This window comes from Phragmites australis, chromosome 5 (assembly GCF_958298935.1).
Source record: "Phragmites australis chromosome 5, lpPhrAust1.1, whole genome shotgun sequence".
Taxonomy (NCBI): Eukaryota; Viridiplantae; Streptophyta; class Magnoliopsida; order Poales; family Poaceae; genus Phragmites; species Phragmites australis.
This window is the reverse complement of record NC_084925.1, coordinates 5,105,828-5,115,910: the sequence shown is the minus strand read 5'-3', so window position 1 is coordinate 5,115,910 and position 10,083 is coordinate 5,105,828. Positions and strand designations below refer to the sequence as shown.

General features: G+C 38.8%; 1 pseudogene; it reads left to right on the top strand.

Moving 5' to 3' along the window:
• Nucleotides 1-412: 412 nt before the first annotated feature.
• Nucleotides 413-2,114, top strand: LOC133917424 (nuclear pore complex protein NUP98A-like; annotated as a pseudogene).
• The last annotated feature ends 7,969 nt before the right edge of the window (nt 2,115-10,083 follow it).

The window sequence follows — 10,083 nt, the reverse complement described above, 5'->3', positions numbered from 1 at the left end:
TTTGTATCCTCTCAATATTACTTCACTAAAAAAAATTACTCATACAATTTTACATGTGCTGGGTTTTATGCTAATAGTATTTCACAACTACAATTATTCAAAAAATTAGATTTTATATCCTCCCAATATTACTTCACTAAAAAAATTACTCATACAATTTTACATCAAATAAATAAATAAATATCGATAAATTTACACCGAATCAAAATTTTCAAAAAAATATTTCTAAACAGTGTACTATAAAATATTTGTCAGCTCCATCTCATCTTCAGCTCAGCCATTAAATCATATAATAGAGGATGTGAATAAAATCTCACAAAAATATTTCTTAACAGTACACTGTAAAATTTATTTCTCTACTTATGAGTATGAAAGGAAACTCAGGGTGGATCACTCCGAGTCGTTGCAGACAATGAAGAAGAATTATGACTACATGGTTACGGAGCTGGAAAAACTTCGTACTGAGTTGAGGAATGCAGCTAATATTGACAAAAGTGGTATGGAGTTTGCCGTTTATCAGTTAGTTCATTTGTTACTCTATAGATTAGTATATGTACAAAACAAAGTGGTATGGAACATTTCTATATGTAGGTATTATGTACAATACTAATATTGCTCAAAAGGATGATGGTACATCAAGGCCTTCATAGAGGCCTATTTATAGGTGCCAGAGATAGACTCCTGACCGACTCACACCGGAAGGAAATTATGTGAGACTCGATCTTTCGCGTAGATCCTCGCCGCGCTACGACACGTGTCCACGCGCACGCAGGCCCGCACACGCGCACGTCGTGCGATCGAGCGTGCACGGCGCGGATAGGGTCTCGCCGGAGTCCTTCACGCGCGGGCCTCATAGAATTTTTATCCACTCGCACCACCCTTGGTCACTTGCCAATCGAGCTAAATCCATTGGATAAATTGCTTATGATGGTGATTATGGAGGTCCTCATGTGAACAGCTTTACGTCCTTATAAATTAAGGGGTATCTTACATGTTGTGGAATGTATTATTTTTCTGAAATCATGTCTACCACTACAAGGCGGCCCTTAAGTTTTGCTTCTTGCACAGATTCATTTATCAACTGGCAACTGGACCTTTTTGTTGTAATGATTCTCTGAATTGCTATCTTTAACGGTTGGTCTCATGGAACATGCGTCAATTGTTGCTGTGACATCTGTATCTCAGGTGAGACACACCATTTGAGCTTTGAAGATAGACAAAAAGATGAAACACCACTTCTTTCACAAGGCACAACGGAGGTGGGTCTTGTGTGGCTATAAACCCATGCATGTGATTATCTAAGAAATAAGAACTTATGTACTGTCTTTCACGAACACCATTTCAAGGTTGGAGTGAAGTTATAGTTGTACATTTTTGGGAAAAGGGAATAAAAATTCATTATTTACCTGTGTTTATGTTTGTGCGTGGATATAATGAATGAAGTTGCAACACAGGTCTATACCCTCCTTATATAGCAAAATGTAAGGCTTTCTCCTATTAGTTTCATATTCATTTGGTGCGAATCTTGACTTAGAATTTTTGAAACCATTTTGTTCTTTAAGTGGAAGCACAGCTGGGACTGCTCCTCGTTCTAGATTTGAGCCATCAAGAGGCAATGCATAGGAGACTTCTCGTGTTGCTAGTTTCAGTTCTTCAAAAGCTGGAACACATGATGTATCAAGGTGTGCTGCTGGCTATGGCTCTTTGAAGGGTGCTGGTTATGACGCTTCGAAGGCACCTGCAATTGGAGGACAGGAGGCAGCTACAGCAGCTAATGGGAGCAGCGCCTCCATATGCATGGGTACAATCTGCATCCACCTATGGATCTGTACAGATGCCACCATCGTATGCATCTGGGTCTGTCCCATCATCCTACGGCGCAGCAACAGGGCGTCCCTATGGCTCAGTTCAGGCGCTACCATCATATGGACAAACATAGGCACCATCCGCGTTTGGACACACAGCTATCATCATCGTATGGGTCAGCACAGGCACCATCTCCCTTTGCCGCTGCGCAGGGGACCTCTCCCTATGGGTTGTCTGCACAGCCTCCAACCTATGGATCTGGGAGAACAGCAGCTAATGCTAGCAGTAATTATGGAGCTCCTCAATGACGTAAATAAATTGGCTGCAAATGTCCACTGATGTGTGTAGGACCGATATTGATAAATAAAAAAGTAAATATACGTCTAAATAAATTTTTTACAAAATTGATTATTTTTCTATTCTTAACCTAACTTATCTCACAACCGCATGTGAAAGCAAAAAAGACAAGAAAAGATCGCAAGACTTTAAAACAAACACTCATCTTCGATGGATGAGATCTCTATATTCTATTTAAGGTCATATAAAAAAATCATAGCGTAAGAAAACAATCAATTTAAAAAAAATACTAAACACAAGAAAACTAGACACCGGAAGAAGAGATTTTTCAAGTTGATGGATCCAAAAGGTTGGGATTGTTTAAGACTAACTCATATGAGAAGATTAACCCTCTAGCAACAAGAAAAACACCTCTTACAAGATCCAAAAGGAGCAGCTCTCAAGTAAAACGAAAATCAACAAGAAAAACACTAAAACCTTGCACCAAAACACGGGAGCCAAAAGGAGGAGACTATAAGGAGATGAACTCAAGCATATATAAAAACTTTCTCTTCATAAAGCTCTGACGAACACCCTCTTTTAGCATATTACAAAATATTTTCTCACAAAATCTCTCACCTAAACATAGGTTAAGTACTCATCTCTCACTCTCCACACAACACAAGTGGAAGGCACTCAAAACTTTCTAAAAACTCTCAAAGGTTTTGGTGTTTTCACTAGCCATACTCCTCTATTTATAGACCTAGGATATTTAATTAACCCTTAAGCAATCCTATCCCTAAACTATCATTTACTTACAATACACTCCCAACTACCACCGGAGTAAGTTTTGTCCAAATTTTTCTCCATCCATCGGATGGCCGTGGCGTCTTCATGACTTAGCTTCGCCTCGTGCAAGCTTCGCGATGATGCCACGTGCTCTCCATCCTCCCACGATGTTTACGACCAAACTGGGAAACCACCCTGCACACTTCTCAAAGCTTGACTTACAGCCACTTGCTTACACTTTAAGCAAGTCTTCTGATGTCAATGCATGTCCTTCGTCTTGCGATCTTAATCATCGGCAAGTCTCTCCCGCTCTTGATCCCTCGAGCCACCTTGTCACTTGTACTGCCATCCCTTTCGCTTGACTTTATCAACACACCGTCTTCGTTCTCCATCTCATGCTTTACTTGACTTTCACGTGTACAGCTAGAATCACCCTTGTCTCCGTCCAGCTCCCTAGATCGTCTTGCACCAAACTCCCTGCATAGTCCCGATCTTCTCGTTGTCAGCCACCAAGTTGCATCCATCACCTACACATTATAAGATAAGTAAATATGTACATCCAACAGCATTTAACTCTGTCACAAGTTAGTTGAAATCAAAATCCCAGCGGAAATGACACATCTGAAAAATCGTGATCGCCAGATGATTCGATGTTCACTCCCCCTAAGCGCCGGACCATCCGGTGTGTTCAACTCATCAGACCAGGCTGCCTGAAATCCTCTCTGCAAGAAATAGTCAGGCGTGCATTCGTGCCCATCGCTGGACCATCTGGCGTATTCATTCTTACCAGAACGCATTTTGCACCCTCTTTGAAAAAATTACTCTAGCAAAACATCCGGCACACACATTTCCCAGCACCGGACCATCTGGCGTATACAAGTCCACCAAAGCCAGTTTGCAAACTCTCTGCAAAAAAGCTTCGTTGTTTACTGATGCCTAACGCCAGACCATTCGGTGTGTACTTCAATTTTTGCTTCTTCATTGAAATGCTCCAGCATGTACTACATATGAACGCCGGATCATCCGACGTGTAAAATTTTCTCGGACTCAGAGACAATCACCCCAACTCTATTTTCTCAGCAACTTTGGTTAATTATGTTCATAATTTCAGTACATAACCATACCCATGCAATCTCAAAAATCATGAAACCAAATCAATACCATTGTCAAACACTAATCACATATGAACCAAAACATATTTCAACTTGGTTTCTTAATCTCCCTATTAATGAGATCACCACATAAGCATTCACTCGTGCTAAGGTAATACAAGCATTAAGAATTAGCAAACTTCAATATCAAACTAGGCAATCAAGAATTCAAGACAGAAGACTTTGCAAACGCTCATATATGAAACCAAGACTTAGTTAGATCAAGTGATCAAAACAAAATTGATCATTTTTGGCACTATCTTTTATTATTTATTTTTATTTTTATCCTCAAGTTGTCTCTTATCCAAGTGAAGTGTTGCGCGACTAGATATGACAAACACCTCGAGGCTTCAAGATAACCGTATTGGATCACATTTGAGCACCAGTAACTTGATTCTACAAGATTTTTCAATTTTTACAAAATTAAGTCACGTAGTGTCTTTGCGACACAAGAAACATATATTCCCCTAAGGTTCTATCATAAGCTAAACATTTGATAAATACGTAAAATATAGTACAATATTCTCTAGTTCACTATCTTGAACCAAGAAGCCTAGAGTAATATATTCATCAAACTAGACTTAATATAAGCATTGACTAAGCCAAAGTAATTACGAATATAGTGATCAAGAATATAGCATTTTATAGTCTACATGATTTATGAAATTGCCAAATTTCATCTTTAGGAAAGCTAGTTTGTTTTAGATGTTTCATGTCAAAGCATCAAGAGGAGTCTAAGACTAAAAGATTGCTCTGCACAACTACTCAACTTAGTCCAAATCCAAGTCTAGCAAACTGCAAATACTAAAGACATACAAGCCAAAGCTCAACTACTAAGTTTATCTTACAAGATGTTGTTGGGGAACAGGTAAGCTACGCCAGCACAAATCAAAATTTCTCTACCATGTTCAACCAGAAAACCATGCAAGTAGGGGATCATAGATCGTTACCACTAGACGCGTGGCACAGCGGAAGAAGAGTTGAAGTACACCAATCCAACTTCATGCACATCCTCAACCAGCCTCCACCACGTGCACCGTGACCTCGACCAGCTTTGACCAAAGGCGTTGCATCCTAAACCAGCTTCGTGACCACATAGAGGAAATAGTTGATCACGTCGACCACCTCATCGACCATGAACAGGGAGCATCGAACATGAACAGGGAGCCTCGACCACATCTTTGATCGCGATGAGGAAGTAGTCGAACCCATCCTAGTGTCCTTGTTGCCGATCAGCACCACAACAATTGCAGCAGTGCCTCCACGGTATCCACCCATACAGGGATGGAACATCGTATGCCGGTATGCTAGCACCGTGGCTCAACTAGGGTTTCGCAGGGAGTTCGGGAAGAGATGGCAGATAGGCTTTTTGGCGGAGAAAAAAACTCATGCGTCCATGGCTCCTTCCTCCTCTTATATAGAGTATGCTAATGGGACTTTAATCATATTAAAACCCATCATGACTTTAAACCCTAATAGACATTCAATCATATTAAATCCCATTCGCAGACCCAATCTGCATACGCGATCGCCTCTAGGGCATATCACCAACAATCTTCCACTTGCACTAGAGTTGATTCATGCAAGTTTCAAATTTCATCCCTTTAAGTGTGTGACCTGTTAGGTTCATGTGTAAACGGCCGCTACCCAGAAACCCTTTCCGAATTACAAGTCAATAGCAGTACCTAGCAACACATATTGACTCCCGAGTACACATAAAGATCATATCGGATGAATCTTGATATACACATACACCAATCCCTTTATCACACGATATCAATCAAGCTCAAGGCGAGATATGTGTCCCCTTGTGATAGCTCGACCATTCACTCGATCAAGTAGTGGATTCATCATGATTAACTCTTTAATTATATTAGTATGACCATGCACTTTCTCAATCCAACTACCTTGGCTGGCCCAAAGATATCTCTCCCGTTATCTAGGAGGGGCAAATTCTATCTTGATCACTCATATCCCACGACATGTTTCATAACATATTCGAAAGAAATATTTATAACTACCCAGTTATAGAGTAGCGTTTGGAAACCCCTAAATGTGTTGCTATACATTTTGGAATCAATGACGATCTCAGGTTAAAGGATTCTATAGGTACACCATTCGAGACCACAACTGATTGCACTTCATATAACTATCCCAACAGTGTCTTGAGGTGGGTCTGTCTAACACCATGTTTGCTAACATGTGCCCGCATTATTGATTTGATATCTCTATATCTAAGATGCATGAAACATGATTATCAATCAATACATGTGTTGGTTTATGAATCATTATTGTTTCATGTGATGATATGAAACTAGGAACCATTTTAGAATGACATCAAACAATAAGTCTCATGAGCAAGTCACATACTTGTTGATTAATGTCTATAATAATCATCCAAAGAACAGAGTAACAAATTACTCGAGACAACACAAACATAGAAGTGATACAATCATCCCCATGATCACCTTTACAGCATATCACCAAAACTTTCCTACTTGCACTAGAGCCAGTCACATAGGTATCCAATACCTATTTCTCGATATTGCACCTTCTTTCAGATTGTAGGATAAGACAAGCTAACGGATCTAATCCAATAGGTATCCAATACCCATTGCATGTATTTACATCACTTCTCCATTCAATTCAAAATGATATATCCATGCCAAAGTACATACTCAAAATTATGGTGGTATCAATGTTCCCAGTGCTCGAGCAATAGGTCTACTATCGATAATAGAGATCCATTGGACTGAACACATTGCAAACAGCAGATAACTCAGAAACTAATTGTCTGATTCAAGCAATCTCCAATGCGACTTCAAAAGCAGTGGTGTACTTTGCAATAGTTGTAGAGTAGTCAACGGTTCTTGAATGGAACATTTCTAGCTCATCGTTCTATCATTTACATAAAACCAGATTCCACACCATGATTCCTTTGTTGGTTTGAAATCTAGCATTGATGTAACTATTTATAACGACCTTTTTCTTTCCTCCAAAAACTATGGTCACATCCTCATTCTTATCAGTATTAGAGGATGATTTTTCCTGATGACTATCAACAGGACTTGTGATGGATATCAAGATTTTCCTACTTATCATGTGTCACAACATGCTGAGTCTTGCAAAGACTAACGCTACATGGCATTGCCAAGAAACCTTACTTGGAATCCTTTATATTGAATTATTTCAATACATTGTCAATGTGCATTCTTCGGCTTAATCTCATTGGCCTTTTTCTGAGCATTTTATTTAGGATATCGTGTTCATCAAGTATCACCACACACTGATTCTCGCAAGTGCCAACACTTTAGCCTCCTTTTATCTATCTCTATAGATCTTTATGCCCTATTTATATTGTTTTTCCCATAACTTCATCTTAAAACCATTTCTCAATGAAGATTTGAGAAACTTAATGCATTGGATTATCATTCCGATCATTAATATGTCATACATATTTATGAGACCAGAAACACAAATGTGCTCCCACTAGCCTTGCTGTAAACACAAGGTTCTTGCTCACTCTCGATGAAGTCAAAATCTTTTGGCTATCTCATCAAAGTGAAAAATCCAACTCCGAGATGCTCAACTCAATCCATAGATGGACTTTTAAAGCTTGCATATAGCTTCTCAGCACGTTTAGGATCATCAAAACCTTCAGGCTATATCACATACACGCCCAACTTAGGTTTCCATTAAGGAAAGCCGTTTTGACATCATAATATACATCATCGCTAGGATGATCTCGAGAGACTTTAGCATTGCAACGGGTAATATATTTCATCATAATCAACACTTTGAATTACCATGAAACTTATCACCACCAATCGTGCTATATAGATGTGAACATTTCCATCAGCGTCTAACCATTTTTCTTAGAACCCAATTACACTTAATAGTTTTTATACCATTGGGTGGATCGACCAAGTTCCAAATTTGGTTTTCTCTCATGGATTATAATTGGGATCTCATAGTTCCAAGCCATCTCTTAGAGTATGGTCCCACCATTGCTTTCGTATAGTCCTTAGGCTCATTATTGTCCAACAATAATATATCACGCTGCTCCGTGGTAAGGAATATAAACCTTTCAGGTGCACGACTGACCTTTCTGATTGACATGGGGCTGACATATTCACAATAGGTTCTGCAACATTTTGCATATCCAGTTGTAGTTCAGTAGGAGCTGAAACGCTTTCTGATAATTTCTGAATCTCTTCGAGTTGCTCCGTGCTCCCACTAATTTTCCTTCAGCGAAATTCTTTCTCCAGAAAGACACCATTTCGGGCAACAAACACTTTGCCTTCTCCTCGATTATAAAAAAAATACCCCACAAAGAAGCATTTATCTAATTTGGGAGTGAGCTTATCGGACGTCAAACGTTTTACATAGGCTTCACAACCCCAGATCTTAAGGGAAGATAATACGGGACACTTCCCGGCCTATATTTCATATGATGTCTCCTTCATAGACTTAGATGAAATCCTATTTAATGTGAAAGCAACAAATTTCTAGAGCGTATCCTAGAAAGACAATGGAAGATCAAATTGACTCATTATACACTGAACAATATCCTACGGTTTGTCCGTTTAGACACCCATTTCATGGAGACATGTCGTGCAGAATCAACTGTAAAATAATTCCACATTGCTTTAGATGACCATCAAATCATGGCTCAAGTATTCATCTCCACGATCCAATTGTTGAAATGTAATTATCTTGTCCCTATAATTTTGTACCTCATTCTAAAGCTCCTTGAACTTTTCGAAGGATTCAGATTTATATGAGAACCACTTTTAGCTATACATCTCCTCAGCTCGCATACATCTATATGTACAAGAGCTAATAACTCACTCGCCCTTTCTCCTAGACCGATGAAAAGCAACTTAGTCATCTTATCAAGTAAACAAGATTCGCACATGTCAAATGATTCAAAATCAAATAAATCTTGAAGACTATCTCTACGGAGCTTCTCCATTCGTCTCTTATTCATATGACACAATCAATAATGCCAGATAAAAGTGGGGCCAATCAATGTTATAGACTCACATATACTCAAAATCCATTCACCAATGGATCATGACTAGACCAAGTTGCTAGAAAGCTAAACAACATCTATCCACAGTCCTCTACTTCCAAAGCAGATTTTATAGTCATAGTCAAGTTAAGATCGGAATAACAATTATTTCATTCAAAACTCCGAGGGTAATAATGAAGCTACAGTGCCAATCGGCCAACACAACGACCATTTACTATATTGCCGATGCATATATCAACTTCACATTTTGCCAAAAACTCCAATTTGATTCTAGTATCAACAACCCAAGAATTACAACAGAGAATGGCAAGATCCAAGTCTATATCATTGGTATCTAGGGCTAAAAGTCATACTTCCTTTCTTTTTCTCGAGAACTTCCAAGTATTTCTAGTTTTCCTTTGAACTATCATCGTATGATTATGGCTTTTTAAGTTCTATGCCCCCACTTTATGAACATGTACACAAGTGAGGCTTTCATGATCAAGTATCTTTTAGCCAAGCCTGGCTCTCCAGCAAGCAATATGCCCTCCAATCACATTGAAGTCACATTCAATGTGAGGCAATTGACACAAAGTGAGTAATCATGGTATTTCTCATAAACTCCCTAAGTTACAAGATATCATCTTTAAGCTATTCCATCAGGGCAAGAACCTCTAGAATACATCCTTTGCATTATTGAGTAAGAACAATTCCCAATTCAATTTCATATCAATCATCACAATTTAATCCGAAATTATAAGGGGAACTACATCCAAAATCTACAACAAAATATATGCAACGCTTCAACACTATGTTTGTGTATCCTCCAATAAACAATTTATCAGAAGATACTCCCACTGTATGTTTTGAAACTGTTTCCCTCTCAAAGCCATACAATGGGACAAGATCCATATTTAACTAAGTTCCAATATCACTACTAGAAATCTAGTGATATAAGTAACCAACACTTTGCTAATCATATCATTGATAGATAATTAATAAAAATAAAACTCTAATAGAAAATGAAACGGTCGACCCAGACATAGA